This window comes from Mytilus californianus, unplaced genomic scaffold (genome assembly GCF_021869535.1).
Source record: "Mytilus californianus isolate M0D057914Y unplaced genomic scaffold, xbMytCali1.0.p SCAF_7, whole genome shotgun sequence".
Classification (NCBI taxonomy): Eukaryota; Metazoa; Mollusca; class Bivalvia; order Mytilida; family Mytilidae; genus Mytilus; species Mytilus californianus.
This window is the reverse complement of record NW_026262723.1, coordinates 64240204-64248821: the sequence shown is the minus strand read 5'-3', so window position 1 is coordinate 64248821 and position 8618 is coordinate 64240204. Positions and strand designations below refer to the sequence as shown.

The 8618-nt window shown below is 29.0% G+C and overlaps 1 long non-coding RNA gene across 1 annotated transcript; it reads left to right on the top strand.

The window, feature by feature from the left end:
• Window positions 1-1529: 1529 nt before the first annotated feature.
• Window positions 1530-4410, top strand: LOC127707595 (uncharacterized). Its single transcript, XR_007984965.1, has 3 exons — window positions 1530-1563; window positions 2288-2351; window positions 4368-4410. It is a non-coding gene; the product is annotated as an uncharacterized LOC127707595 (long non-coding RNA).
• The last annotated feature ends 4208 nt before the right edge of the window (window positions 4411-8618 follow it).

Sequence of the window (8618 nt, the reverse complement as noted above, 5' to 3'; positions counted from 1 at the left end):
TTGTAGTAGGTTAATAGGTCTTTGAAATTTCAAAAATTACTTTCTATTTTCTGTTCATACTCATGTCTAGACAAAACACTTCCAGTAGTTTAAGAATGGAGAATCTAAAAAAAAAAGAAGAAAAGAAAAAAAAAGAAAAAGAAAAAAATGTTCAATTATTGAAATGTTTTTTATTTTTGCAAATTGTAATATATTTTTTCACCTTTGTGTCATTTTTAGCTGAGTTTATAACAAAGGGTATATTATTTTAAGAATATTTTACAAGAAGCATAGTTGAAGAATATCTTGATGAAAGTAGATTGATTGATTTTTGGTATTTAACACCACTTTCAGCATGATTTGCTATATCTTGGCTGCTAGTTTTTATTTGTGGAGACAGCCTGGTGAAAACATCCCCTTCAACAGAGAAACTGGCAACTCTAGTCGATTAAGATTGACGTTAAACACACATACAATGTGAGGGTTCAGAGTGTTGACAGGCTAGTGATACAGTAGTTGAACTACTTTGACCATTCAGCCACCATTTATAACTCCATCCCACTAAATATGTTATTGAAATGTGTTGAATTTTTGTAATTTTAATTATTTTTTTATTTTGAATACCAGTATACTATTTATGTTTTTTTGTTATATATAACAAAGATGTGGAGTTCTAACGGTGAAATTTAGGTCAAAGGGAGGTAATTTATTATACTGTGTTTAACTTTAAATACTTGAAATTCCCTCAATGTTGGATTTTTATTTACTTGGATACTCACATTTATGCACTTTTTTACATATCAGATGTTTTCTAGATAATAGAAATTTAGGGTGGGAAAAATTATGTGTCACTTAAAATAATTACGTGAAATTTTTCAAAAAGTTTATTAATTGAAAGTGCATCTGATATTTTTTATGTATGTTACTTTATTTTCTAAAAACAAATGGACACAACATAGAATGACAATAAGACATTGAGAAGAACCACCTTGTCAGCCAGGATAGCAGCTCTTAGGAAGATGGTCAATTAAATCTTCAACCAAGTCTGACTCTTTACCATGAAAATAGAAAAGGCAAGTTTATTTTAGCCAGATCTTTTAAGATAACAGACCCTTCTGAAATATTTCATTTAAAACGTCCATTGATGAATTAATTTACCAGTTTAGTATTTAAAGATACAAGATACATGAACAAGATTTTCTATTAAAATATCAATAGTAAATCCTAAAAATAGCCATTAAACTTCAAGAAAAGATCAGTACAATTTAAGACACGATTTTGCATTCAATGGGAGATAACTTTGTAAAATATTCAGATATTTTTTGTGCAGTTAAATTTAAATCTGTATGTTTTTTTTTACTTTTCTATCTTTTATATTGATTTAAAAAAAAAACATTTTATACAATTGTCTACCTGCAATAAGAAATCAGAACAATATTTAGTAAATTTTAGGTTATCGGTAACACATCAATTGATTTACAAAATGTATAATGTGTTGATTATAATTTCATTTCAGGTTCTTTCTGAGACATGTTTTCATGGTGTGGGAGTAAGACTTGGTGGTCTTATACAGCTAATACAAAGGTATGTGTACCAGTATGTTAGTCCTGTTTTGGAAAACTCAAATGTATTATAAATATTTTATGGAAAAACAAGATTTGAAAGCTTAAAAGATTTTTTACAGGAATCTACTCTTATTATTATATCAGTAACCAAATAAGAGTAAAGTTTAGGATCTGAATTGTTTACATAAAAATGTGTTGGCTTGTTGGATTGCTGTCTCATCCATATGTTCTTGACATATATAACACATTTTAAGACTATTTCTATTTAATGATTTGCCACTGGACCTTAAGCAACCAACAACCAATCATTCAATCTATTCAATATACATACATAATAAACACAGAGCCTTTTAAACAGTTTTTATACTCCCATTTACGGGACGTACTATGGTATACCGTTGTCCGTCCGTCCCTCGTCAACATGTCGGACATTAACTCAAAAACGCTTTAACCAATTTGCATAAAACTTTATTGAATTGTTTATATCTATTGACGTGAGCTGCCTTTCGTTTTTTATAAATTTTAGATTTTACGTTTCCGAGTTATGCGGTTTTATTCATTAAAAAAAGGGGGTTTTTCCAGTTTTCGAACAATAACTCAAGAATGCTTTCACCAACTTGCAAGAAATTGTTGTGAATTTTTTATATCTATTGACATGAGCTCCCTTTCAATTTTTATAAATTTTAGATTTTACGTTTCCGAGTTGCAGGGTTTTATTAATGAATTATCATTTTATATTTCAGGTTAGCATCACAGCTTGTCTGTAAGGATTGAAGCTGGGAGTGGGCATTGGAGCTGACTTTTATGGTAAGAATCAATACATAGATTTATGAACTTTTCATCCGAGAGCATTTTAAAGCCCAAGATTTTTGTTAGGCACAGATGAAAATCTTACATATTAATGTCTTCTTTACTTATAGTTGAATAAACAATTTAGAAGGAGATATAAAGATATATAAGGGAAGTCAAAAAGTATAATGTATAATGCGAAATCTTGGGATTTCAGTTTTTTTGTTATCTATAATTGTCCCCATATATGAAAATATGTAAGTGTGGTATGTATACCAATGAGACAGCTATCAACCAGAGACCAAATGATGTGGATGCAACTTAATGTCACCCTATGCCTTCAACATGACTAAATGTTAAAAAATTCAATCAAGTATGTTAATAGCCTGATATACTATATATAGCTATAAAATTATGTTATAAAGATATTTGTCAAGACATCAGCCATTGTCATTGACTTGTTTTTCATCCTTTTATTGCTAAGAAATACTGGTACTTTAAAATTTATGTCAACAAATCACTTTATAACAAAGAAAAAGAAATGTTCTATACATTATAATTGTAATGCTCAGTTAATTATAATTGTTTTGCATTAAATATTATTTCTATGTTCATGAGTAATATCAAGGAATTGTATATTTAGAAGGAATGGAAACGCGGCCGACTTCAAAGAAAATTGTATGATACATCTCTGACTTGGGTTGTGTGTTAATTACATCCCGTCGCTCTAACTGGCTCATTACTTATCTGGCAGTAGTTATCGAACTTGGTCATTTAATCATGAAATGAAACAAGGAATATTGTCTATTTAGATATACAATTCCTTAAATGAAATAAACAAAAAATACAACCTTAAACGAAGTTAGTTCTGAAAAACATTTATTTCTTGTACCTCCTCTTGATATTTCACGAAGGTATGCAACAATTAAGATCAATTAATAGATGAAATCTGACATTATACGAGTTTTTAAAAAGATTTAAGGTAATGCAAAAAGTTAAAAAATTAATTTTCAATTTTGGAATATGACTGGTATAGAAAAGTATAAAGGAAGAAGTACATGAACAGATGTAGTATTTTGTCTAGATAAAAGAACTAAGATAATAGGTGTTATAATAAACACCGATATGGGATATCCAATTTGCAGGTATAATCTATCATGTATCATTGATAAGCAAATTTTTGTCGTATATATATTTAAGCAGGAACAGTGTACATACTAACTATAGGCTGTCCCTGATTTAAGGTGTCAAAAAGAAATCACGCCGAGCTCACCTGTTAATAAATGCTAAATTATGCCGTGGTGCAATAATTTTTTTAATTAGAAACAGTTAAAACTTTCCGACATTCGCATATTATTTATTTTAACACCGAAGGAATATTTTGCGACCTCTAGACTACTGCTCTTCTAGAAAAAAGGAAGTCTTATATACATTTCTTGCCTGTAATTTCCGACAGAATAATGAAATTCAAAACTGAAATTTCGAAAAATTGTAGAAAATTCAGTAATTTTACCAGAAACTTAAAAAAAGGTCAAAATAATAGAATAAGATTTCAGCTTCATAATGATATCAACTGTTTTGTTTTGCACTTTGTAGTTGTCGAGCTTTTAGAAAAAAACCAAAACACAGTATTTCTTGTTTTGTAATCCGGATGAAACTCGCTCAACTTTCAAGACCAAGGTCTATTTTAATGAGAATTTACATAATACAATACTACAAACGTATGTTTGATGAGGCATTAAAATGATACCTTAAAGGCCTTACCTTTTTCATGGAATAAAAGTTTATTCTTGATTTTGGGTTTCTCTCTCCTTTATATCTTCTCAAGCAAGATGACCCCGTGAATTAAAAGACCGATCTATATGACAGGAAATGGACCTCCGTCATGATTCTGTATGATTCTTTATATTATCATCATACTTCCGATTGAGACAGACATGGATTATAGCTCTGCGGGTATCCCGATTGATCTCGAGCCTCGTTTCCATTCCTTTTAAATATACAATTCCTTGGTAATATATATTTCTTTTTCAGATAACTGTGGCTGCATAAAATGGTTGTGTTATATAACTGCAACAGTAAAGAATGTAATTCAGACTATTTTTGTGTATACTTGAGAAAATGTTTAATTTTTTTACAGAAAAAAAAAAAAATATGTAAAGATTCTCCCATTTTCAACAAGATTGGAAGTTGTAGGTTAACTTGTATTTGACATTACAAAAATTCTTTCTATTTTCCGTTTATACTCATGTCTAGTCAAAACACTTCCAGCAGGTTAAGAATGGATAATCTAAAAGAAAAAGAAAGAAAAAATTTTAAAAAATGTTCAATTATTGAAATGTATTTTTTTTTTGCAAATTGTAATGTATATATTTTTGCCATCTTTTTGTTATTTTAGGATTTGAGATACTTTCAAATTTTACAAGTTACTTTATACATGTAGTTAATGCAATTAAATCTGCCGATGTGAATATTCCCACTAAATTTCTTATCAAAAATTTTAATTATTTTTGTTTTTTTTAGCAACGTTTCAAAATACCTTACCATAGCAAATGCCTAGTGTAAACTAAAAAGATGAATAATGGTCAGCAGTAAATATATCCCCTTACAACCTTTTCTTTCATGTTAATTTTAATATCTTTAAGATATTTGACAAGGGTGCTCTAATGCAGAAGAATTTACGAAGTTAAGAAGTTAGAAATATATTTTTTGCACTTTTTTTGTCATTTTTAGCTGATTTTGGTTTGTAACCAAGGTGATAATTTTTAAAGAATAATTTTACAAAAGGCATAGTTGAAGAACATCTTGTTGAAATTGGATTGGTTGATTTTTGGTGTTAAACACCACTTTAACATGATTTACTATAATTTTGGCTGTAAATTTTTATTTGTGGAGACAGCCAGAGTGCCTGGTGAAAACATCACCTTCATCAGGGAAACGGGCAAACCCTAGTCAAATTAAGAATGAAGTTACACATTTCATGTGAGGGTTCTCAGTGTTGACAGGCTAGTGATACAGTAGTTGAACTACTTATAGGACCACTCTGCCACCATAAGTCGATCAGTACGAAATATTTTATTGAAATGTGTTAGATTTTTGTTATCAATCTATTTTTTAATTTGAATTGTACTGTTTTATTTATTTTGTTTAATATAACAAGGATGTGGAGTCCGAACAGGGTGAAATTTGGGTCAAAGGGAGGCAATTTATTATAACCCTGTTTAACTCCACATACTTGAAATTCCCTCAATGTTAGGATTTTCATCTACTTGGATATTCATGTTTGTAGTTTTTTTTTTTAATATCAGATGTATACTAGCTAATATTGGCTATTATTTAGAGATCTGTAATAAAAAAAAATAAATGTAAGCAGAGCTCTAGATAATAAGTATGCAGGGTGGGAGAAATCTTGGGTCATTAACAATTGATTTGCTGAAATTTTCAAGAAAGGGGATTTATTGGAAATGCATCTGATATATTTAATGTATAAAACTATATTTAAAAAAAAAAGATGTTAAGATGATGAGGTGAGCCACCTTGTCAGCCGGGAGAGCAGCTCTAAGGGAGATGGTCAATTTAATCTCCACCAAGTCTGAGGCTTTACCATGAAAAATATGTGGTAAGTTTATATGTTCCGCAAGTTTTATGGTAATAATATATATATAGGCATTTAACATCATTTTTTAAGGGTTCTTTTCTATCAGTGTTTGATTTTTAGAGTATCTAGTCTTACATTTGTTTTCTGTCTGGTATCGAGTGAGCTGTGTTGGAAAGAAACCAACTGTATGCAAGTTATTATCAATGAATTTGTAAACTTATTTAGGTCGAACAAATTTTTATGCGAAGTCTGTAACTGTTTGAATATTGAATTGATATAGAATGATTTTCATAAAAGCGTGGACAAGACGATTTCTTGGCACTCTTATGTTATCTATTGACTGGGTCGGATAAGGTGAAAGTTTGTCTAAGCCCACTTGTCACATTGAATGTGTTATAGACATTTAAACTGGGGTCGCCAAAGGTTCTATTATGCCTACATCAAATAGTACGAATTACTAGCAGAGGACTAAACCTTGTGTGTTGATTTAAATGTTGAATAATTATTTTCTTTTTTCTTCTCTTGTGCCTACATGTACTTTGCTCTTTTATTCTATTTAAATCCCTATTGGAAGGCCTCTGACAGACTGAGTGAGCGTAAAATCACTGTTATCGATAGCCAATGACAAACAAGTTAAAGGTACTGTAAAATTCAGAAATTATTGCGTGCAATTATTAATAAATTTGGCGTATTTACTGTCTTCTGATTGGTTAAAAGTATTACTTTTATTTTCAATGTTGTCAATTTTTATGGCGACATGCCCACTCTGACATTGTATATTCATACGCCAACATTCGTGTACATTATGGTAAAAATAAATAAAATAAAAAGTTCTTTGAGCCTTATTTTTGATAGAAATTTATTTATAATGAATGGCTATAATTTATTTTGAATTTATTGAACCATAAAATTAATTTTATGGTTCAATAAATTCAAAATAAATAATAACCATTCATTAATTGCGATTTTGTAATTTTAGACTAAAATGCGATTTTAATTTTTGCGATATTGAGAAAAATCCTGTTTAATTCATATAAAAAATTTCAAAATGCTAGTTTAAATTATTGCCAATACAACCATGTTGCATTTTTCGCAATAATAAAAACATTGCAATAGTTTCTGAATTTACAGTATTACCAACATAAGTATTGGGGTTGTCTACCCTGTTATGAAAATGATATTAAGAACCATCAAAAGAGAACAAAACCATCCGATTTTGTAATTGAATATTCCAAAATCATTGTCTTATACATATACATGCACTTGCACAAGGTCAATTTCTTATCTCTTAGCAGTTTTAAAGTTTATATAGTGAAGATGATAATGTATAACAGGTTTTATTAAATGAAACATAGCATTATTTTGTTAGTCTTCTTAGAGACAGATTGATCTGTAAAACAAGTAATTATTTTTTTATTTTTTTTATTTTTAGGTTGTTATAATGATGATGTTTTCATGGTGTTGGGAGTAAGACTTGGATGTCTGATATTGTTAACATCTTGGTAGGTAATCAAGCATCTTTTTAGTAATATAATATTTGAAATCAATTTCATAAGGTTCTTTAGTACCAAAAAAAAAATTTTACACTGGTGAGATACCGGTTGAATTTTTTTGGTAAATATAAAACGAGTTTATAATTCAGAATACCAAATATTTTTTCCATGATTTTTTGTTATCCTAGTGCAATTTTAAATTTAGTACATGTGTAATAATTTTTTTTAGGAAAGTTTAGTATAGCTGACTACTTTTATATTCCAGCTTAGCATCAGGTTTCCATTGGGTTACTTGCTGGGATAAAGCTGTTATAAGGTGAGAACTTATTCATCAACATACAACTTTAATGTGTTTATGTTATAGTTTGATGAATGTCACTAAATAGATTTCAATATATATATTTTTCTTTAATTTACAATTAAAAAAAAATCAGTATTCAATCTTTTCATTTTAGAATAATGTATCCTTTAAAGCAGATACTAGATCTGAAGAAGATATATGAAGGGGAGATAACAATAAAATCTGATATTTTTGATACTATATATTTTTGAGTAATCAATATAAGCAATAAACAAATTGTTTAACATACACTGGTGTCTGTTTCTTTATTCCCGTTAGATTATTTTAAAATTAAGGATCAACAATTGAAATTTAACTTTGTTTCTTTTTCAGTCGAAAGAGTTGCTGTTGCTGCCTTCCTTGTATGGTAAAATCCTCAGACTACAATCCTGCAATCCATTGGATGAACTGTTGCTATCTTTTGTAAAAAAAATCAGCAGATATTTGTCTTATAAGCAGAATGAATTATAAATGCAATTAATTTTTAATGCTTTATTATTCAAATTGTAAATATTAATTTCATTGTTTTTTCTTGCATTCAATTATTGTTTTGTGATTGAAGAAATATAAAAAAAACTGTGAAATTATTGTTATTTGAGAGGTCCCAAAGGTATGATGTATGGTTTCACAAGATACCCATAAGACTTGCTTCAGTTTACCGGTACATATATTTTTTAAGTTATGTACACTGGTTAAGAATTATAAGTCCTTTGTGAAATGTTTTTTTCTGGTTAGAAACCTATTAAGTAGGACTTTGATGGCCATACACTAAAAGGGAATAAAACAAATCCCCTATTAAACAATTTAAGTACTGAGTTTTTGGTGCAATATGAACTAGAAATAAAAACGTTTAG